Source organism: Podarcis melisellensis (genome assembly GCF_964234715.1).
Source record: "Podarcis melisellensis genome assembly, chromosome: 2".
In the NCBI taxonomy this organism is placed as follows: domain Eukaryota; kingdom Metazoa; phylum Chordata; class Lepidosauria; order Squamata; family Lacertidae; genus Podarcis; species Podarcis melisellensis.
The window spans coordinates 27,546,370-27,570,502 of record NC_138529.1 but is presented as its reverse complement, the minus strand read 5'-3'; the positions used below and the strand labels follow the sequence as shown (position 1 = coordinate 27,570,502).

General features: G+C 47.1%; 1 protein-coding gene across 1 annotated transcript in view; it reads right to left on the bottom strand.

The window, feature by feature from the left end:
• Window positions 1-11,070, bottom strand: part of BAHCC1 (BAH domain and coiled-coil containing 1) — a 116,979-nt gene extending 105,909 nt beyond the window's left edge. The window contains exon 1 of the mRNA XM_081899480.1: window positions 10,413-11,070. The gene's annotated coding sequence lies outside the window, so the exon portion shown is untranslated. The remainder of the gene's footprint in view (window positions 1-10,412) is intronic.
• Window positions 11,071-24,133: the final 13,063 nt, after the last annotated feature.

Below are 24,133 nucleotides of genomic sequence, written 5' to 3'. Positions count from 1 at the left end.
CCAAACTGTCTCCCTCTCTCTCCTCTCCTCTCTCGAAAGCAATTGCCAGAACTCTGGTTTGGTGATCAACAAGATCCTGGTCAGTTTCGTTCTCTCTTATAGAGAGAGGGGGGGGAGTGCCTTGTCAAGGAATCGCGTTTAAAGCAGAACTGGCACAAGGCCTCGCAAATCTCGGTGTCGTGTTCTGTCTGCGAATCAATGAAATCGAAGTATTGAGGGAGGGGGTCGAGCAGATACAGAGCAGGATGCGTGTCCAGCGCGGCTCTTCAGCCCTCAGGGAAATCTCTCTCTCTCACACACACACACCCCTGACATATTTAGAATCGGGCTCCAGCAGAAGCCACTTTTACGTAGGCAGCTCGACTCTCTTTTCAGTCCGGTTTAAAGCCATCTCGCTCCGATCCTTCACGAGCTACTTGGAAGAGGAGAGAAGTCTGATTCCCACATCTAAAGCCCAGACTACGAACTGCATGGAGACTTGGACCAGATGCAGAAGACTCGAGTGGGCTTCCTTCCCCGTTAGCCCAGGTCTCTGCCACCTTGTCGCGAGTGGTGCCCTTGCCTTTTTTAATGTTTGCCATCCACCCGGATGAAGACTTCTGGAGAACTCGGAAGTTTGCACACTATTTCGTGGCTTTTTTTGCTTTGGCGAAATAAAGAGGTGGCCTTAAAAAAAATAAAAAAGGACATTGTTCTCCTCTCCTCTCCCTTTGCGTCTCCCCTCCGCAATTGTCTCCCCGCTGTCAAAACGCACAATGCAATTTCCTCGGGGCAGGGACCTGCCACCCACTTCCTCCCTTCAGAGAACACCGTGGGTCTGTTATTATCATAATTATTAAGCTGTTCCACATAACTAACTTGCGATCTAAGTTCACAATATCCTTCCCATTTTTTTACGTTTTTATTTGGTGGGTAAAGCGTTTGTTGTGCAGCCCGTTAGCATCTTTTCCTCTGTTATAACGCGCTGGGAGACGAATCTTCACATTAAGTTCAGTATTCAAACAAGCTGGCATTGGAAGAAATGGCAGATTATCCCCCCTCGCCCCCCCACCTTTCTTTTTTCCTCAAGGTAACCAACATGAAAACATCTCCTTTTCATGTCCAAATGAATATGCAATCATTTTAAATTCTCAGACCTCGGCTAACCTTCACACTCTGGGGAAATGTGTTAAAATATTGCAATTTAATATCTTTCCATCTGGAAAAGAGAGAGAAGGAAGGAAGGAAGGAAGGAAGGAAGGAAGGAAGGAAGGAAGGAAGGAAGGAAGGAAGGAAGGAAGGAAGGGGGACCCCTCCCCCCCCCAGTATGTCAAATAAAATTATGGATTAACTCAGCACGCTAAATAATTGCCTAATAAGGGCTGGGAGACGCAAATCTTTGCATTTGGGTAATTGTATGTTGGGTGCCTTTGCCTAATGCAATTGTTTGGGCCCGGTTCATTGTTCCATGTGCTATTTGGTCAACGAGCAAATTAGAAACAATTTCTTGGCTAGGAAGAATTACTCTTAATTCTTCTCGCGCACAAAACGCTCATTGGAAACCGGGAGGAAGCGGCGCAGAGGAGGGTGGGGGGACCTACCCACTGAGTACATTTAACAAACTTTTTAAAACGGGCTCCGATTTTCTGGGGTTGGAGAGGTTGGTGGATTAGAGAGGGAAGGAGGGAGAAACGAACGAACAAATGAATGAATGAATGAATGAATGAATGAATGACACGGTACGATCCTGAACGTACATGGAGTACATCCAATTGATCTCTGCGTAAAGAAAGGAAGGCAAAGCATTGCAGCAGCTCGTTCCCGGGTTCCTCTGGGAAAAAAGTCTCCGTCCGGCGGGCTCCCAGTCAGTCCACCTCGATTTGTTCGAGGGGGCAGCCCGGATCTCCTTAAAGCCAATGAGCTATCCCGCGATCCCACACACACACACATATACACGTGTCCCCGGGTGGAGGGGAGGCCGAGCACGTGCTGCGTTTTGGCTGCCAACAGCCCCGCGCGAACATGCCCTGTTTTATTTTACATGCTAAAAAACAGACTACTGTAGGATTAAAAAGAGAGAGAGAGAGGAAAAAAACCACACGCAAATCCAAACCCTTCGGGGACAGAGACACGGGGGGGGGTTGGCTTTCCGGGGGAGGGGAAGGAAAATAAGACACCTTGGTCGTGCGGTGCACGTCTCTCCACATCTGCCTCCAAAACCAGCTATTTTCTGAGCTCCCCCGTCCAACCTGGCTCGGCGCGGTCTGAGTACTTCGGCTCAACTGGGCTTATGAGGAGCCTGTTCACGGAGGTTTCCTGGTTAAAACCCAGTTGTGCTCCTTCCAAGGAAGGGGAGACCCCACCTCGGATCGGGGCGTCAGGCTCCTTCGGCCATCGTTTTAGATGCCCAGAGCTTCCCTTTTCTCCACCGCCTCCCTTGTCCCACTGAACTGATTCTTAAAAACCTGCCCTCTTCCCCTTATCTAACAAGGACAAAGGCGAGAGGAGGGAAAACCCATTTTATGGGGCGCCCTGTTTGCGCTGCGCCTGCATTAATGTTTTAAAATAAAATATATATAAACACACGATCTAGTCTTTTGGGTGGTATGGGGGACAGTTAAAAAGCATAAAAATAAACAAACCTTTTAGGCTTGTACACGAATCTCTCTCTGACCCAGTTCGGGGGATTCTCTGCTAAAGGTTAGGCCTAGCGCATCTTCAAGAGGGGAAAGGACAGACTGGGGCTTGTGTACTAGACACACGGTTTTTAGGGTGTGTGGGTGTGTATACACACACACACACACACACACATTCATTCATTCCCTAGAAATGAATATATATATCTCTCCCTTATGTTTGCAAAATATCTTGGAGGGGAACCCTGTTCTCCCTTTGAAGGATGCTCCCCCTTTTTGAAATGTTTGCTCCTTTATTCCAAAATTGCTCCATGGACTGTTGGAGGGGAAGAGACATCTTGCATCTTCCCCCCTTCCTTTCCAAAACAAGCAAGCGAACCAAACACCTCCAGTGACACCCACAAAAGCAACTCCTGTGTTGCTGCACCAGGCTTTCCTTCTGGTTTCTTCCACCAGAGGATGCCTGCTTTCCAGGAGTGCCGCTTGCAGCGCGTTGCTGCCTCGGTTCATTCCGCGCCTCGCTTTCCCCGCTGTCTGGAAAGGGGGGCTCCCGAGTCGTCCGAGATGGGCGCAACCCCCTCCCCACTCCAGAACCGGGCAGCAGCTCCTCCGAAAAGCACCAGCCTGCTGACCAGCCTCGGAAAGCCTCAGTCACTTAAAGAGACTTGCAAGCGAACGAGCGCTGCAGTTTCGTGGTCAGGGATCCCCAGAAAGGTCACACAGCCCTCTCCAAAACTGACCCCTTTGCCTAATATAGGACACTAACATAGGCTGGAGATTTTGGCCCTGGGTCATCTTCTTTAGCCTCCCTCCATCTCTCAGGAATGGTCCCTTCAAAGTGAGCCAGACCAGGATCAGGATAGCAGGAAAGTCAAGACAACGCATCTCCCAAGTCTTCCAGATTTTCTGAATCCAGAGCTCAGAAGGAATTCAGATTCTTTAAGAATCCCCACCCCCCCTGCTAAGATAGACCTATTACTATTATTATTATTATTATTATTATTATTATTATTAAATTAAATATTGTATGTATGTTTGTTGAAGCTGGGAGAATTTAGGAGCTTGCATTATTCATGGGGACCGCAAAGAGTAGTCAGGGAAATGAAAAAGGCGTAGATTTCGGGGGGGAGTGTGCATTGAAGCAAATTCGGCAGGAGCGAGTAGAAATATCAATGATCTGGACAGTCCAATCAGCCGGGAGAAGTGGGGATGGGGGGGAGAGAGAGATAGAGAACGAGATAGAGGCAGAATCCAAATAGATCTACTCCCTTCCCCCCCTCCTTTCGATCAAACCTGGACAAGATATCAAATGGTCAAATTCCTCTCCTCCCACCCCCACTCCAACATACTATCTATCTATCTACACACAAACACACACCCTTCCCCAGGCAAACACAAGATGTTTTCTGCACTAGGCAGGGAGATCCCCCACTAGCCCCGGTTCTTTATGCATATACAAAGGAAAACTGACAAATTTGTTAATCAAATAAATCTAAATAGATAAAGTTTATAGTGGCAGACAGACCGATATTGCACGGAGCTTACAACACATTTTTAATCTCAAAAGAGACATCTCTGCTGCTTCCAAAGGCAGGTTTTTTTTGTGTGTGTGTGTGTGTGTGTGTGCGTGCTTATGTGTGAGCGAGGGCTCTTTGCACACAGCAAGAAGGGATTTCTAACAAATAAGGAGTCCTACTTTGCTCAGAGCTAATGAGCATTTATAACCCACCAAGAATCTTAGTGCACATATATTACACACACACACACTATTTACATGCATTCAGTCCATACAGAGGGCGGCTCAGCCCTGCACCCTCTCCTCAAATCCAATGAACTGTACAAGTCATAAGGGAAAGCGTAGTTTAGCTTTAAAAAGAAATTGTGGACAGTGTGATGGAAGACGCCAACCTGGCGTAGAACCCCCCCCCCCGCCAAAAAAAAACATTCTCTGTTGGATCATCCCCAAACAAGGGATTTTAAAAAAGGGAAAGGGTGGGGGCAAGTCGGTGTTCCGGACCCCCAAACCTTGAGCTAAAGCCCTGTTAAATGCAGAGTTGTAATTTGTAGCTAAATATATCCTAGTGTGTTCACACACTGGAAGTATAATTCACTGTGTTTGTTGTGTGAGGTTATCAAGCAACCCGCCCATCTGGGTTAAATTAAAGCGAGTTTAATAAACGATCCCAGGCGTAGCCAAATCTCTCTTTCCATTCTGGAGCCAGATTGATAGGCAGATATACAGCACCGATCGATCGATGGGATACAATTCCCACCTACCCACCCCCACCTTTTTATTTTTGGTTAAGAGGGAGGTATAGAATTTGAGCTGCGGATGGAAAAAGTAGTCCAGATTTGGGACAAACCTTCGGAGGCAAGAGGCGAGGTGTGGTCTGTGTCGCCTGTTATTTTAAGAACGAAACCAACTAGCCATCGAGCATCTATAACTTCCCCTCAACGCTTTCTGGATCAAGTTGAGGGTTTGGGCACTTTGGTGATGAGAGATCGGGAATACACAGAAACACACACAGGATCCCCGCCCCCACCTCCCCAAGCTACCTGCAGATGCCGAAATAAAGGTTCCTCGAATGCCATCCACTGTCTCTTCTTTAGAGTCAAGGCAACCTAATCCCAGCAAGTATTTGGGGAAGGAAAGAAGAGTTATTTGGGGTGGGGGTGGGGAGACGAGAGACCGTTTCCCCCCGCAAACATGTTGTGACATGTCATAAGGGTGCCTGTTTTGATAAACACATAATTAGTGCCAGGATGTATGAGCAGCTGCGTAAAAAGGCGCAACTTAGATAATAGCCGCTGCTGCTGCAGCAGCAGCACACACCCAAAGAGCGGATTTGCAAAGCTTTTAAAGCGGTCATTAGGGCCCCCATTGGCTGAAGGGGGCCCAGCCGGATGGGGGGGTCAGGCAAATGGGAGCGTGGAGGGAGGGAGGGAACGCCCTCCCCACGCAGACACCCACACACATCCACACAAAGAAAGGGGGTAGCAGCAAGTGATTCCTAAGGTAGCCTTGCTGGGGTGCAGTGGGGGGGGGCTTGCAGGATGCATTGCTGGGGTGGAGTGGGGGGGGTCCAATCCTTTCTGTCCATTTTTCCCTCCCTCTGCCTTGTTCCCGTGATGGTGCTGGATGCTTAACTACTTTTATTGTTGTGTAAAGTGAAGGCCCTGATTTCTCTCTCTCTCTCTCTCTCTCTCTCTCTCTCTCTCTCTCTCTCTCTCTCTGTGTGTGTGTGTGTGTGTGTGTGTGTGTGTTTGTATTTGTGTGTCAGAAAGCCAGGGAGCTCCTACCTCCAAGGCAGGCAGGAACGAAGACCACGTAAAAACCCGATTACCTCCCCGTCTCCAAATTTGATTTTAGAGCATCCAGAACCCCTTTTCAGAAGGGACCCCTTTTATCGTCTTCATTTTAAAAAAGAAAGAGAGGGGGGAGCTCTCTCCTCTCCTGGAATGGTCTTCTGCGATAGGAGAAGGGAGCAACTCCAGGCTCTCCCCACCCCCCAGAAAGGAGGGAGAGGTGCGGGAGAAGGCTTCCAGTGCGGGAGAGAGCGAGGGAGAAGAAGTGTCCGCCGCGCACCTTCCCTCTCCCTCTGCGCTGTGGGCTCGTTAAGAATCAATGCAAACTAACTGGGTTGGGGGGGGATTCAGGGATAGGAGGGAGGGGCTCCTCCTGCAGAGGCTTTTTTTTACACACACACAAACACACACTTTAAGCAGGGTCTTCGAGAACCCAAAACACATAAGGGGAGCATTTGAAACGCCATGCCCGGAAGAAGCAGAAGGAAGCCATCCAAGAGACTGGCTGATATCCCTGTTTTTATTCCTCAACTCCCCACTCCTCAAGTCCCCACTCCCCTTTCCACCCCAAGCAACTTTTAACACTCTTAACTTCACGGCTCTCTAATAAAAAACAGCGGCGAGGGTTTGCACCGGATTGCTGGTGAAAGACTAAAAGTCACTGAAACTCTCTTGTGTGAGTGATTGAGTAAGAAAGAAAGGCGCGCGCGCGCACACACACAAACGGGGGGCGCACAGCAGCAACTTCGCCAAAGCCCTATGCATTAGTCCTATTTTTTTCCCTATTAAAGATCAATAGATTCTAAGAGAAGATACAGGAATTAATTTTTTTTTCCTCATGCCATTTTCCCTGCCTTTGATTGCATCGCCCGTTTCCACGCGCTTCCATTCCCCGTTTGGTACTAGCAGCCCCCTCTCGCCCACCATGAACACAACCATTGTTACCACGTTGTTAAATTGTACCACGTAAACCCCATGGGGGAGCTTTTCTTTTTTAAGTTCGTGCGTTTCTTCTCTTTCAAAACGGGAGGCATCATATCGTAGCTGCAGCCGGCTCCTCCGCTTCTACACCCATTCTCCCTACCGAAAAACAAGCGGGCGAGAATCTGGGGTCCCCCCTCCTCCCTTTAGACCCCAGATAATCCATGAATGAAATATCGTCTGTACAATATTCCAGCGGAACTAAATTCAGCCCAGTGTTCGGGGCAGATAATTCTTACATTCTCCTCACAGAAGACGCCATCGTTTTATACACTTTTTTATTTTTTCTGTCCAAAAAGGGGGCCCAGACTAGTCATTCTACGCTGAACATTAGGCGGTGGTTGTGGGGAGAAAGTCTTAAGTCCTTCCAAGATTCTCTTATTCTCTCTCTCTCTGCCTCCCTTCCGAAATCAGAGAGGGAACAATACGATCTCTCCTTAATGGAGGTTCTCCCCCCGCTTTAAATTTCTCCATTTCCCCCAAACCTCCTCCCTCTGCTCCCCAAACGGAGCTTCCAGTTTCCTGTTGCAAAGGGGCGGCAAGGGGGGTTAAGGAAAGAAAGAGAGAGAAAAAGAGATCCCCCACTCGTCTACCCTAGAAACGGAGAAAAAAGGAGGCAGGGAAGACCATTGCGTCCCAAGCTGCCTTTGTGCTGCCGGGATCGACAGACTAAACAAGCCCTTTTCCCGCGCCTCTGCCATCGCGAGGGAGGGTGAGAGAGAGATAGATCGTGGGGCGAAAAGGATCGGAGGACTCTTCTTCCGCCTCCCTAGCCTCCTCGGCCTCAAGATCCAGGCGCCCGGCCGCCGCCTAGAACGCAGAAGTTAATTTTATTTTTTGGTATTTTTACACTGGACTATTTCCCCCTCGGAAACAGGCAAGCGAAGAGCCGCAGCGCCTCCTTCGTCTTGGCCAGCGAGGGAAGAAGCTCCAGCTCGGAGGGGAGCAGCGGCCTCGGCGGGAGACGAAGCTGCTGCGCTCGGCTGGCTCGGAGCGAGTCGCCGGCCGGCCATCTTCGCGGCCTCTTGCTTTCTTCCCGCGCTGACCCGCGCCCTCTTTTACCCTGGGTTTGGTTGGTTGGGGAAGCCGCCTTCTGCTCACCTTCCTGGGCTCCGATTCCTCCGAGGAGCAAAAACAAAAGCAAAACAAAAAGAGCCGTATGTATGTTGGGGAGGAAGGAGGGCCGGGAGGAGCAGCAACAGCAGGAGACCTGGGTTTCTACAAACTCGTCCCCCTCGCCAACGCCGATCGCTCTCTCCCTAGGATCGGTGCGGTTTCGCGATTGGATCCCTGCCCCCCCCTTTGAAAAGCGCCCCTCTTATCTTGAGAGTGTGCGATCTCTCCCTGCTTGATCAAAAAGAGATCATACTCTGTGATTGCTAGCAAACTGCGCGCAGAGGCAAATGCTCCCTTCCCCCCCTTCCAAATAGCCCCTTTTCACGGTTTAATTAAAAAATAAAGAAATGGGAGAGTTAGGGAGAAAGGTGCCAACGGGGATCCTTGGTCGGTGGAACAAAATAGACAGCAACAACCAGGGTTTCCCCTCCGTTTCTCCTAGCAGTGGATGAGTTTCACCCATTAATAGAGGGGGAAACGCCACACTATATGAGCGCACCAGAAGAGGCAAGGAAACAACGTTTTCACAACAAAATTCCGACCGGCAAGGAAATCTGAAAAGGATCTAGCAAAAGAGGCCTGGGAATGGGGAGAAGGGGACGCCGGGGAGTTGCAAAGAAAGGCTGTCCGGTTACGAGGCCTCCTTCCTAAAGCACAGTTGTTGCCGCCGCCGCCCCCTCCAGCTGCCGCCGCCTCGCCAGCCCGTCCTTTCACTACCTCTTTTGTTAACAGAAAAGTCAATCCCTTTAATTAAAAATCGTTAAATAAATCTATCTCTTTACTAGCACAAATATACTTTCTATACCGAATTTGCAAAGACATCGATAGGTTCTCGCGCGGCGAGGTCCAGAGATAATTTGATTTGAGGAGGAAGAGAAAATAAAAGAAACAAGAGACTTTAAAATATAACACAGATGCACATCTACATGCTTTTTGGCCTCTTCAGAAAAACAGAAAGTTAATGCTTTTCTTCGTACAGAAATTCCTGGGTCTCTGAGCAATCCTTTTTTGTCCGAGGCACTGGATTTCTCAGATTTCTTTTCACGGCGCAACCCTGCACATGTTTACTCGGGAGTAAGCGCCCCGGTGCTGCCTATGGGGGTGCTGAGTAAGGCCCGCACCCGGACGAGGGAATAAGCCTTATTGAAATTACTTGTGAATAAACATGCATCGGATTATTATTGCTCGGTTACTTACTCTTCGAGCGGGAAACAAAAGCGAGGCCTGAACAAAGCAGATCGCAGGGAGCCAAGCTTAAAAACGGGCGTAAAGAAAAAGTCCGGTACTTGGGAGTGTTGCAATTGGGAAACGAGATGGGGTTTTATATTTTTTTTTTGTAAGCAACTTTAGTTCGGGGTTTTGATTATACAAAGAAGGGGGAGAAGAAGGGCGATTTGCGTTTCGATTCAGAGACTATCTTTAAAACATTGCCTGCGAGTCGCGGCCAACGTTTGGAAGGCGGTTCTACTTTCCTTCCTGCAACAACGTGGAGGCGCCGCGGATTTTGTTCTAAGCTAAGGCTTTGTAGCTCAGACTGCTGGTACGCTTCAAAAGCAAAACGTCCCCCTTATTAATCTTTTTTAAACGGGGAGCCCTCCTGCCCCCTTCTAAACTGACCGCAGTTCTATGCAGGGGCATCACATTAGTTTTATTGTTGTGTACAAAGTTAACAAAAAGGAGGAGGCGAAGAAATGTCCATTTCCACTCAGCCTTCAAAACGGTGTGGGTTATCTCCTAGCACCCCGATTTCAAAAATATTAAGAGATAAGCGAGGTGATACAGCTATGGGGAACTAACTCAGGTTTTCTAAGCCTGTTACCTCTCTTTTGTGGGTGCGGGCAGTTTAAGTGGAGGTGTGTGTGTGTGTAAACCCCCCCACACACACACACATTTAAACACAAAACCGTAACTTGGGGGCAATAAATTGTACACTCTTCCTGAATGAATAAAGTTCCTTTACAGCGCCAAAGTAAATACAGAGCAAAATTGCATTTTGGAGGGAGGGGCATTGCGATATAGATATATATATATATATTTCATGTATGAATGAATTGTTTTCATTTTGAGGGGGATTTCGGCTGGGTATGCGCGCGTGGAGGTTTTGAAGGAGAAATCTGCAAGGAGCTTCTTGAGTTACAAGATGGGGGAGAGAGAGAGATGTACAAAAGTGGCAGGCAGGGGCTGGGCGAGTTGGAATGTTTTTGCCATGTGGTGGGGGAGGCAGAAGGCGACATTTCTCTCCCCCCCCCCCGCTTTGGAATTAAATCTCCATTCATGCGGCAGTTAATGAGAAGGAAAACAGAAGAAGAGAACGCGTTAAAAATAATAAAAAGGGGAGGCGAGAGAAACTTCACAAATACAATGAGAACAAATCGAGACAAAACAATTACTTACAGATCGCTGCTTTCCTGGGTCAAAGTTCTGTTTAACAAACCGCAGGAACAAACAAACAAAAAAAATCCACTTCACTGTAAAAAAAAAGGGGGGGCCACTGGAGATATCCAAGTCGTGGACTGGAAAACGCCAATATTAGAATACAGGTGATTCCCCCCCCCTTCTCTCTCTCTCTCCTTTCCCCGGAGCTCCTTTCTTTCTCTGTCTCTAGAAAGCGGAAACTGGAGATGGTTTTTGCATGTGTGCGCGCAAGATCACAGATCTCTTTTTTTTCCCCCACACCGCCGCCGAGGCGTTTGAGGATTTGCTTTTTACGGCGACGGCACAGTCCTCTCTCTGGCTGCTGCTGCAGTTGCTGTTGTTGTTATTATTATTATTACGAATTTGGCATTTAGTCGCGAGTCTTCTGCTCCCACTCCGAGGTCCCCCTCCCCTCCTACTTGCCCGTGTGGAGTAAATCCATTCAATTAGGGCACCAAGACGGAGCTGGAGGCTCTATAATCTCAAATTTATGGCCGGATGACGTGCCTCTCTCTCCCACAATGGAGACCAGTGACATTAAACAGAAAATTGATGAGAGAGAAGCGAAATCTAATCTCTTTCCCCCCACTTCTTCCACGCCATTGCTGCTGCTGCTGCTGCTACTCGCTGGCCTTTTTTTCCATGGTTTGGAGCGGCGGGGTGGGGGGCGGGGAGGGCGAGACAGGATTTTCTTGTTGGTTGCGGTGGTGGGTGTGAGAAGGGAGCGCGCTCGGGGTGGGGAGGAGAGCAGCACAGTTTATAGTCTCCGGAGGCAAATATGATCCGAACCATTTATTCATTACCCTCTCGCGATCCCTGTACAATTGAGGCATGTGCTAAGGGAGAGCAAGGGGCTTGCCGGAGTTTCCGAAATCGCCCCCAATCCTACTTCACGCACATCTTCTCCACTCCCTCTCACCCGCCCCCTTTCTATCTCGCTGTATTTTATTTTGAATCTTCGGCTTGGGCTTTGGAGATTTACCTGACTTTTTTTTTTTTAGTGCAAAGTGGCATTTTCTCCCTGGCTCAAGAAATACAATCGGAACCCCGGCTTTTTCGGATATGTGTGTGTCTGTGTGTGTGTTGGGGAGGGACTCTCTCTCTCTCAATGTGCCACACTTTGGGGTAGAGAGAAAATAAAAGAAAATATTCATGCGCAAAATGAGAAGTTTTCTTTTGGAGCCGGCTACATTCCGCCTCTATTAGAAGACAGGCGCTATCTAGCTCGTCAACACACACACACATGCACACACACATAGGAGAGGGGGAGTGAAGGCGGAGGGAGCGAGGAAGGCGGCGGGGGGGGGACCCCAAGCAGAATCTGTTGGACTAAAGACAAAAGTAACGTCCCTGTTGCAGCTGCAAACGCAGCGCGGGGGAGGGTGTGCGCGCGCGTGCGGGGGGGGTGGAGCGAGCAGAGGAAATCCCAGCACCTCCGCGTTCCAAACCAGAAGAGGAAACCGAGATTTGCGCTCCCTGGCTCCTTCTGTGCGTGTGTTGCACAGCCTATCTGCCACACGTACTTCCACAACAGCCAGAGAAGCTCCCATTCACCGCCCCAGCAGCAGGCTCCTCTCAATTAAATCCCTCCCCCACAAGACTCGCAATTTCAGCTACAGAAGACACCCTGCAAGAGCCGGAGGGAGGCGAGGAGGGATATTGTCCAGAGCTTCGCCATTTACTTTCAAGTTTCTTTTCTGCCGCCCCTTCTTCTTCCTCTCCGCTCTTCCCCCCCCCCCCCGGCACCTCCCATATCACCGTCCTTGTCTGGAGATGAGTTTACAAACTCCGCGGCTGCTCCCAGCGCCACAGACATAACAATGGCCCGGTGGAGGAAGTGGATGAATCTAGTGGATTTTGCACTTTTTTCCTTCCGCGGGGGGGGGGACGGACACCGGGAGCTCCCAACTGGCTCCTTCCTCAGCCTCTTTTGTCTGTTCATGCCTGGAAGGTCATCGACATCAGAAGGGTTGCAGAAGCAGCCACCACAGGAGCCAGCCCGGCCTCGTCACAAACTCCCTCACGACACGGCTTTCCACCTTTCCCTCCCCTGCGCCCCCTCCCTCCACACACACATGCAAGAGTTCAGTCTTGTAGCAGGGAGTACCATAGGCCTGTAATAAGGGGCAATATTTTCATCTGGTTGGTTTGAAATCCACCACTTTGTAATGAAAATGGTACCTGGACTTGTGGGTATCAATGGGTCAATATGAAGTTCCATAAACGCCAACCAGTGTTCATGCCTACTTGTTTTTGAGCCGTGCTGCAGCATTCCGGTGAAACTGCTCTCAAACGAATGGATTTTGTGCGTGCTTTTAAATGTTTTCAGCACTGTTTTTAAATCAGTTACTTTATTTGTTTTGTAATGTGTTATATTGTGTGGCTTTAGCTGTATCTGTTTTAATTTATGCAATGAGCCATCTTGAGTCCTGCGCTGGGAGAAAGGCAAGCTATAAATAAAATAAAATAAAATTCAATACTGCAGTCACAAAGGCAGCTGGCTGCTGGGGAATGTGATATTAGAGGATTGTCACCGTGCTCACTGGAAGGACAGATCCTGAAACTGAGACTCCAATACTTTGGCCACCTCATGAGAAGAGAAGACTCCCTGGAAGGACGAGATGGTTGGACAGTGTTCTCAAAGCTACGAACATGAGTCTGACCAAACGGCGGGAGGCTGTGGAAGACAGGAGTGCTTGGCGTGCTCTGGTCCATGGGGTCACGAAGAGTCGGACATGACTAAACGACTAAACAACAACAACACCGTGTGTGGCTGTGTCCATGTCCAATGATGCTCATTCCTTAAGTCTTCTTAGAGTATATTATAACCTAGTCTTCTGACACTGCATTGGATGAATGCCTTCAAGATGTTGGCCTTCCAGATGGCTTTTGCTGGACTACAGTTCCCATCATCCCTGATCATTGGCCATTCTGGCCGGGGCTGATGGGATTTGGAGTCCAACAGTATCTGGTCTGGTGGACCAAACAAGTCCTCCATACATGCTCTAGATCAGGCATGTCCAAAGTCTGTTTTGGAGGCCTAATCCGGCCCACCGGTCGGTTTAATCCGGTCCCTGTGGCAGTTTAATTCCTGGGGTAAAATCTTAAAAAACTTCAACAACTCCAACCCTAAAAGCTCAACAACTTCAATCCTTTAAAAAAGGTCAACCACCTTGGTTGGCCCCCATGGCCCTTCACTTCATCAAATCTGGCCCTCTTTGAAAAAAGTTTGAACACCACTTCTCTAGATAATTCCAGGGAATAGTGTTTATGCAAATGACCCTCTAGTCTAGGAAGACAAGACTGAAGTCTGGTTCTGACATTTTGTGTGTTGTTTCTCTTCCTACATGCCTTGTTTCCTTGACCTTGTTTTGCCCTTGCCTGCCTTCACACCATGCCTGCTTTGAAGAACTATGGTTAGATCCCTTGCTCTCCACCCTCTCTCTTGCCTCTTCCCTACCAGAGCTGCAAGGATGAGTAAGAATATAGATTTGGATGTCTCATTACCTGTTGCTCGGACGCCGCAGGGACTGGAACAAGACCTGGCGGTATCACTTCCTGTCCCACTGGGACCAACCGTTTATCATCTTCTCTTGTTGCTCACCTCTCAACGTTAAAGCTCGCATTCTGAGCTCATGGCACCCTTGTTGCACAGCTTGGGCCTTCGCGCACAGAAGGGAATTCATGCCGGCTCGATTTCTGAAACAAGAGGTGATATGGGGCTCATTTCACACAACCTCTCCCCATACTGAAGCCACTCACATGGAAGAGGAGACATTCTTGCCTGCCCAGGCCTGCACAAGTGGCAGGCTCCCTACCACTTGGCAGGCCCCAAATGCTCACTCAGCAGGAGGATGTTTTTGGCTTGACAGATCTCAAGCCATAGAGTCCAGATTTAATAAGAGGCTATTAATATGTTTTCCCCATATATATATATATATATATATATATATATATATATATATATATATATATGCAGGTTTTGGTGTCCTCGGGTGTCTTCCCGTGTAAAAGTTGGGGTGTCTAGGCGACGTTTCGACGAGGTCTCACTCGTCATCTTCAGGCTGGTGCTTTCGGCTTCTTGTTACTGGAACCGAAAGCACCAGCCTGAAGATGACGAGTGAGACCTCGTCGAAACGTCGCCTAGACACCCCAACTTTTACACGGGAAGACACCCGAGGACACCAAAACCTGCATTCCTGTACCCGTGAAAATCTACGAAAGCATATATATATATATATATATATATATATATATACACACACACACACAGTGGTACCTCGGGTTAAGGACTTAATTCGTTCTGGAGGTCCGTTCTTAACCTGAGGTACCACTTTAGTTAATAGGGCCTTCTGCTGCCGCCACCGCACAATTTCTGTTCTCATCCTGAAGCAAAGTTCTTAACCCGAGGTACTATTTCTGGGTTAGCAGAGTCTGTAACCTGAAGTGTCTGTAATCCGAGGTACCACTGTATATATCTACATGCATTTGCCCCAGTGAAATGTCTCTTGGTGACATTATCTGCCTTCCCTTCCCTTCTGCAATGCCAGAGGACCTCATAGACCTCCTATGGGGGCAAAGCAGGAAGTTTCAGACTGATTCTGTAGCTGAGGCCCAGAGAGGCTGTCCTCAGCCCATGGCAGAGGACTCCACCATTGTCAAGAGAAATGCCCCAGAGCACCTTGTCTGTGAGCTGAAGTCTTGAGCATCATGTCCACATGGAGAAGTATGTGGGTATTTAATTGCATTCAGGTTGAGTGCAAGGTTAGTCACCTGGGGCAAGGAAGGTGACGTGCCTGGGTATTGTCCTATTCATGCCTACCTTCATATGGAAAAGGTCAATGTACCCGTTTTGCCTGCCTTTCTTTGGAAAGGTGCCCTGTTAGCTTAGGGCAAGGGGTGATTTCAAATACCTTTCTGATGTTCTTCATCATGAAGGACATCTGCTTTGTTTCTTTTCTTCCACCCCTTTTTCCCCCTTTTAAAAAAGTTTTTCTGAGTTTCTGAAGACTCGCAAGCTTTTCTGTGCCTCTGGGTAGCTAGGTCCGTAGTTGTAGGCTGCTTTTAGATTCGGGATGGTTCACACCCAGGCTTAAAGGTAAAGGGACCCCTGACCATTAGGTCCAGTTGTGACCGACTCTGGGGTTGCAGCGCTCATCTCGCTTTATTGGCCGAGGGAGCCGGCATACAGCTTCCAGGTCATGTGGCCAGCAGGACTAAGCCGCTTCTGGCGAGCCAGAGCAGCGCACGGAAACGCTGTTTACCTTCCCGCCGGAGCGGGGATTCGAACCGCCGACTTTCTGATCGGCAAGACCTGTGGTTTAACCCACAGCACCACCCGCACTTAATTCAGTTTAAATTGCACCAAATTGATGCTGGGCTGGGGGCAGGCAGGTTCCTTAAGCGGCTTTCAGTTTTCCCACCTGGTTTTCTTGTTTAATTTAGATGTCCCCTAAATTAAACTTGAAATGCTTACCAGAGTAAAGAAACGAGCATGGATCTGACTCCTGGAGCTACACAGATATCAGGGACATCCAGGCATTCTAAGTCACCTGCTCTGGTTATCAATCTTTATTTTAGCTTTACAGAAGAGAACCTGAGAAGATATGTTTGATGCAGGGACTTTACAAGGGCTCAAAATTACCGTAGTTGGGTGGCATGGGGTGGGGTATAGAAACTAGAAAATTTTGAAACTTTCTATAGATTATAACATTTGGCTTTAAAGTGCTCCTTTGCTTTCTGTGTTTCTAGTCTTCTTCTATAAAGATGCAGGGTAAAATTCCAACGTTGTGTTCCTCTAATCATTCCACCTGCACCCCCTGTATGCTGTTCTGGGGGTTCCTCCACCGCCAAACCAATTTTGGAGCTGCAGGAGGAGAAGAGGGAGAAAGCCCTATTGCTCAAGCAGAAGTCCTTGTGCAGTTCTTCTGCCGATGGGGCCGGTTTGGTGAATCCAGCCTGCAGGTGTTTCAAGTGTTGTCTTTGGACCAAGACCTGGGTTCAAATCCTCAGCTGCAAAGCTCAGAGATGACAATGGGGCAATCATTGCCAGCCTAACTTCTGATCCGACTGAGAACGGACAGTTCCACTGCTTTGCAAGTCAGAAAGCACCTCTGAATGTTTGTACAGTGGTACCTTGGGTTACATACGCTTCAGGTTACAGACTCCACTAACCCAGAAATAGTACCTTGGGTTAAGAACTTTGCTTCAGGATGAGAACAGAAATTGTGCCGCAGTGGCGCGATGGCAGCAGGAGGCCCCATTAGCTAAAGTGATGCTTCAAGTTAAGAACAGTTTCAGGTTAAGAACGGACCTCTAGAACGAATTAAGTACGTAACCAGAGATACCACTGTATGTCTTCCTCACAAACATGGCTAGAAACTTGCTTTTTAATTTAAAAATCCAAAATTAAGAGTTTTAATCAATAATCAATATTACGAATCAGATGTCATTTTGGGTCGCGCATGTGTCTGGAATACATGTAGACTTGATTAAAAGATGGTTTACCCTGTGATTGGTTTTAAATGGCTTCTCTAATTTAACTGACATGTAGATTAATTTTTTAAGGTCAGTTTCCATGCTGGACAAAGGTCATTGTTAGTAAAGGGCATAAATTTAAATACTTTAACATGAGCAAATGCATCTTCTCCTTTCCATTAAAAAAAATAAATAAGTGCCAACAACCACAAGAATGCAATGAGTTGCCGGGAAACTTCTATTTTAAATTGATTGAGGATGTGGATTGGAGTTTAGGGCGTATTTTAGGCCTCTGTTTGAAATTCCCAGATAACTGAAATGGGATCTCTGTCCCATAAGCCTGAAAGGACGGAAGTCATTCTACTATGCTGCTCCTGGTGTAATCATGCTTTTCTGACCCCTGGATGAGATGCAGGGGCATAAAAGCCACCATGCACAATTCCAGCAAGAATCGGGTCCTCCCTGCTCCCCTCGCTCCAGCCCACCTGAGGTATTCTCTCTGTACTAGTTTTGGAATGATGAGGGTGGCAAGAACTAGCTGGCTATAGCTGTGACAGTGTCAGCAGCATGGAAGCCCAATGTGGGTCTTTTTCTTAATTTTAAATTTATGTAACATAATTGTTACAAAATATAAGCAAAACACTGCAAATACATACACACATATACACTTCAAATAAGCATATATACATGAAAAAAGGAACAAGAGAAAAAAAGAAAAGTAAAAAGAAGAAAAATTAAAGAGAAAAGAAGAAGAAAAGGTGGAAGAATTTCTTCCAAATTTATTCTACAAATATCTTAATATGAAAATAATAATAAAATTTCATTGATTGACTTCCATTGCTTACACTGCACTTCCTATATACATTTTAAGCAAGATTGTATCTGTTATTCCGTATCTTTCCCATACAATCTCACACAAATATTCTAATCAATACGTTTTCTAAATCTTTCATAAATCTATTCTAAACACAACCAATACCTTACATTTAATCCTTGTCATAAATAATCATTTAGACATTTCCATTGTTTCTGGATTATAATTTTTTTGTCTTATCAAATCAGTCAACTTTGCTAATTCCAAGTATTCGCATAATTTATTCAACCATTCTTCTTTGGTTGGAACATAATTTCCTTTCCAATTACCCAATGTGGGTCTTGAATGGGGGAACCTAAGAAATGGTAGATGTGAATCTAGCCGTTGGCGTATCAGCTAGTTCCGGCCAAAAGAGAACTTCAGGGAGACCAACCACACCAGCCAAGAAAACCTTCCTGTACTAGGGGAGGGGAACCAGTGGTCCTCCAGATCTTGCTCAACTACAACTCCCATCAGCATGACCATTGTCCATGCTTGCTGGAGCTGATGGGAGTTGAAGTCTAACAACATCTGGCAGATTACAGGTTCCCTCTCCTCTGCTGTAACATTTAATCTAGGAACTCAAGTGGCTGTCTTTTTTTGGATTCCTGTTGACATTCTAGGTGCACCAGGTGGCTGCAGCAGAAAGGGTGTACTTGGTGGTGACACTCAACTGTGGAACACCCTCCCTGGGGATCTTGCCAGTCACTTACCTTGATACCATTTTGGTTCAAGGGAAATACCTTTTACCCCCTCCCTTCCAGAGGCTTTTTAATCCTTACTACACTGCTTTTGTGCTGCTCATTTGTTTGTAATTCTGCTGACTGTTCATTTATCCTGTGGTGTCTTGTTCTTCTTTTAATGTTTTGTGTTTTCATTTGCTTTACTGTAAATTTTAACTTTTCATTAGGCATCCTGCTGGGTCTGGGAATCTGTTGAAGGTCAGGGTATAAACTTAGCAACCAACCAAATAATCAAATACCTTTATTCCACCCATAGCAAGTTGGAAAAGTAAATTCCTTCCTTCCTTCCTTCCTTCCTTCCTTCCTTCCTTCCTTCCTTCCTTCCTTCCTTCCTTCCTTCTTAACAATTTGACTTTATTAACAGTATTTTTTTGTTTCAATATTTCAATATTTGTAAACAACAACATGTAACTAAGTGAGCCTTTCTAGGAAAGGTGTCTTGGAACTAAGTTTAAGGAAAGAAATTGAGAACTGCTGGCAGGCAACAGATGGGAAAAGGTGTGTGCAGTTGTGAAAAGGATGCCCAAGCAAGGCTGGGGGAAAACCCTCTTAAGGATTCAGAGGAAGAAGAAGCGATGATGTGCCTTCATGGTGGCGCCAGCACTGGCCACTAAAGCTGCAGAACATGGCCAGGCCCTTTCCCTCCCACCATTATTTCAGAATCTGAATTGCGGAAGTAGAACACGTATGCTTCGCACTAAGTTTATACAATTAAATGTGCCCAATTTGCATGGTGCATTCCGGTTACAGAATTTGCATTTTGTGGTTGTATTTGATTTATGTGTGTGTGTTAGCAAAAGCACACAGCCCTGTGGTAACAACTGAGCTGATCTCTAGGCAATGATAAGTAGGTATAAACCTGTTTGTGCATTAAGGTGAAACCCTTGTTTTTTCACTGAGCTGCAGCCCTGCAGGTATAGCAGGTTGAAACTCTGTCATCAAACTGTATAGAAACCCATCCTGCATGTATAGTTTTTAGGCTGAGAAGGATGAACACCCAAGGAGTTTAAGCAATGGAATTTTGGCACACAGACCTTATACAAACCCCTCCCAATTTTTGATAGAAGCTTAATAATAATAATAATAATAATAATAATAATAATAATAATAATATTTATACCCCACCCATCTGGCTGGATTTCCCCAGGCACTCTGGGCGGCTTACAGAATATCTAAAAATATCAAGCATTGAAAACCTGATACAGGGCTGCCTTCAGATGTCTTCTAAAAGTTTTGTAGTTCTTTATCTCCTTGACATCTGAAGGGCGTTCCACAGGGACAATGCCACTACCAAGAAGGTCCTCTGCCTGGTTCCATGTAATGTCACTTGTCTCAGTGAAGGAACCAGTAGAAGGCCCTCAGATTGGATTGATCTTTATTACGGCCATTGGCCCGTCACACGACAGTTTCCCATACCACCATAATGTACTTGAACCTCCAAATTTAAAACCGCCAAAACTTAGAAAAAAACAGACAAGAACCAAAGCAAAACAAAAACAAAAGACCAACATCATACATTACAATAAATTTGTAACATAAACATCGCCCTCTGCGAAGGCCCTCAGAGCTGGACCTAAGCGATGGAGCTGGAGACGCTCCTTCAGGTATACTGGGCGGCGGCCGTTTAGGGCTTTAAAGATCATCACCAACACTTTGAATTGTGCTCGGAAACGTACTGGGAGCCAGTGAAGATACTTTAAGCCTGGTGTTATATGGTCCCAGCAGCCACTCCCGGTCACCAGTCTAGCTGTCACATTCTGGATTAGCTGTAGTTTCCAAGTCTCCTTGGAAGATAGCCCCACGTAGAGCACATTACAGTAGTCCAAGTGGGAGAAAACCAAGGTATGCACCACTTTGATGAGACAGTCTGTGGACAGGTAGGGTCTCATCCTGTGTACCAGATCTTCTGCAAACTTTTGATCTTTTGGCTGCATATATTATTCCCACCCACCCCCACCATTAACATCACTGGAAATTTGCTATCTGGCAAGGAATTTGATTTCCAGAAGTACATTAGAATTCACAGAAGAGTAATTGTTAGAGGCAAGGTTACTACGCCCTGCAAAGCACTCCATCACCATCACTGTCCAATGCTGAACCTAGTCTTCCCACATCCATCTCATTCCAGTCTGGGTCTCCTTCAGTATCCAGCCTCGTCAGAATACTGGAATTCTGCAAAAACCAGAGCACTGCAAGCAGACAGAACATCCGCTTGGAGGCTTTAGGCAAGCCACACTCCCACTGCTTCAATTCCCACATCTGTAAAACTAGGAAAAATAAAGACCTACTTCAAAGGGTATTTTGAGGAGAAATGATAAGAAAGATTGAAATGCCCTTGATGCGCTGCAGGACTTACTTCTGGGTAAGCAAGCCTAGGAGTGTGCTATAAAATTGGCTGCGATCCTGAAGAAAGGCTATACGCCCTAACAGACTACGGTGGCAGTAAAAACAGTGGCGTAGCGTGGGGGTACGGGGGGGCCGGCCGCACCGGGCGCAACATCTGGGGGTTAGGGGGCGCAAATCCACGGGTTAGGGGGCACAAATTACTTGCCTTGCCCCGGGTGCTGACAACCCACGCTATGCCACTGAGTAAAAATGCCACTGCCTAAATAACCCCTGTTAGCTTGAGCAAGCCAGGACTGAAGGTGTGCAGGCAGATTTTGAACACACATTCTGCCACTGACACAAACAGTAGGGAAAATGTTGTCCAGTTAGTTTGCTTTTAGTTCAGCTGCTTAGAGCATGGTGGTGATAATGCCAAGGTTGCAGGTTTGATCCCCGTATGGGACAGCTGACTATCCCTGCATTGCGGGCTTGAGGGTTGGACTAGATGATCCTCAGGGTCCCTTCCGACTCTACAATTCTACAATGCACTCTTTTCATGGTAATGAGGGGGCAGCGGCTTCTGGCCTGGCAGATCCAACACCCTCATCCACCCCACCCCAACATGCCCCAGGAGCACACCCTGTTTCTGGACATGCTCCCCCTTGGAGCAGCGGTTCTCAACCTGTGGGTCCCCAGGTGTTGTTGGACTACAACTCCCATCATCCCTGACCACTGGTCATGCTGGCTAGGAATGATGGGAGTTGTAGTCCAACAAACATCTGGGGACCCACAGGCTGAGAAACTCCGCCTTGGAGCATCTTCAGTTACAGACTTCAGTGGGGCTTTTAGGTGCCACAATAGGGAGACTTCTGCCCATGGGCTCCCATTCTGCCCGTGATCTTGCTCTCACCTGGAGAGAGGGTCTGCAGCCATCCCACAGCCTCTCAGTTGCCTGCCCAGTTGATCGCAGGATTGCTTCCTTAAGCAGTGCATTTATTTCAAAGCATGCTGCATGAGAACATCAAAAGGACTTGCTTCCATGTTTATGTGTCTTGCACAGGGGTCCTAAAATATTAGGGGAAATATTCATAGAGTTAGCAGTGACAATGGTTTCACTCCTGCACAATCAGCCTGACTGCAACATTTGCATTTTTTAAAAAAAATCATACATTTTTCATTTCCGTGTGATCATCACCAGCCCTTTCAGCATTGTTTGTGACAGTATGAGGATCCTCTTCACAATATCTAAGCAGGGAAGCCCTCACCCCCATTTCGCAGATGGAAAGTAGGAGGCTGGAGCAATTTGCCCCTAGTAACAAAGTGGGGAGGAGTAATTTGTGCTTCTCGCAAATTTATCCCAAACTCCTGGTCTATCTCTGAGCTCACCATCCTGATTAAACGTTTCCTGCTGACACTTGTGCATAGATTTTGGCAGCGCCTGTGATTTTTTGCTTTGGAACAAGGGCTGTGGCCCTGAGTGGGGAGAAGAAAAAGAACCAACTTAACTCCTATTAGCCACTGCCATTGTATCAGATGTGTTAATAATCGGGTTTGCTAATGCAATTGCTACCACGATGCGAAAATCCGACTGGAAAATGTATTAGAGCAATTATCCCTCTTACTACCTCAGCCTGGTGTAGCATTAATATTCAATTTTGATGTGGAAGTCCTATTATGTTAATGACTTTTGTGACAAAAGTCATTAATGTAAGACTCCCTCTCTCTCTCTCTCTTTTTTTAACGGCTCGGCATTAGCTGGGTTGAATACCAACGTGACGTCGGGTAAGTCTAACAAGATAAAACATAAACTTGCCGTCGCTGCACTGTGCAGTTCCTTAACATATTCCTAGTGTGTTAGCGAGAGCTGCCATTACCTCGCTACAATGGGGAATGATATACACTACAAAGTCAATAATTCGACAAGACCGAGCCTTGTCTAGAGAGAGCTCTAGTTCCTCAAAACCACAGCCTGTTATCAGAATCTCAAATAAAAGCCTATGGCAAAGGAAGTTTGTTGCAGCTCTATGATTATAGAAATAGCCCGTCCAGAAGTACCAAAGGGCTGTTTTTAATTCAATGTCCCTTGGAGCAAAGCTTGCAAACTGTCCCTCATTACAAAGCGCATCACTCAGTGCTTTTGGGGGGTTTTGTTGTTTTTTTAAAGTGAAATTTCTGAACGTCCTGCGTTAAGTGTGGTGCGCCCTAAATTGCAGGTGTACAAAAAGCTGAATCAGGAAAGGAAGCCATTGATGGGAAACTTCTGTAGATTTGCTTTGAACCACACAGCATTGCATAGGCACATCAGCAGTGCCTTGCAGCGAACAATGCACAGCAGGCATCAAATCCCACAAACGGAGTTTGGCCCTCTCCTGGGCGAAAAGCTCACACTTATTTAGAAAAAGCCGAGCAGGATAAGGGTGCAATGAACGAGAGGGATTTTCATGGGATTTAAACAATGGCTGTTTAAGCGTGGTGTGGTCCTCCTTAGTGAGACGAGGACAGTTGGGAGCTCCTCTCTTAATTTCTCCGAGTCTTTAGGTAGTGGAAGTGCTAGTGAGGAGCACAAATGTGACCCTCAGCCTCTTGGAGAACTGTTGTTGGTTATGTTTACCTTTCGGCTTCCTTAAGTCCAGGCTGAAATTAAAAGCAACTTGTGCAACCTCTAGAGTAGAAAAAGACTTTGTCTGAACTCTGGGAAAAATCACAGTCACCAAGAGCCTAAGGGTGCCTCTCTGTTAGAAGGTAAAGGTAAAGGGACCCCTGACCATTAGGTCCAGTCGTGACTGACTCTGTGGTTGCGGCTCTCATCTCGCTTTATTGGCTGAGGGAGCCGGCATACATATGTGGCCAGCATGACTAAGCCGCTTCTGGCAAACCAGAGCAGCGCACGGAAATGCTGCTTACCTTCCCGCTGGAGTGGTACCTATTTATCTACTTGCACTTTGACGTGCTTTCAAACTGCTAGGTTGGCAGGAGCAGGGACCGAGCAACAGGAGCTCACCCCGTCGCAGGGATTCGAACCGCCAACCTTCTGATCGGCAAGTCCTAGGCTCTGTGGTTTAACCCACAGCGCCACAGTGAAGCTATTTGCCTCAGGTCATGGACTGACATACACTGGCTTGAATATCTAGGAATATAGGGAACTGTGTTATTGCCACTAGTCCACCAGGTCCACTACTGTCTCCATTGAGCTCTCCAGGATTCCAAAGAGAAATCTTTCTCAGCTCTACTTGAAGACAGCAGGAATTGAACCTGCAACTTTCTGTATGCAGAGCATGTGCCCTGCTTCTGAGTGATGGCCC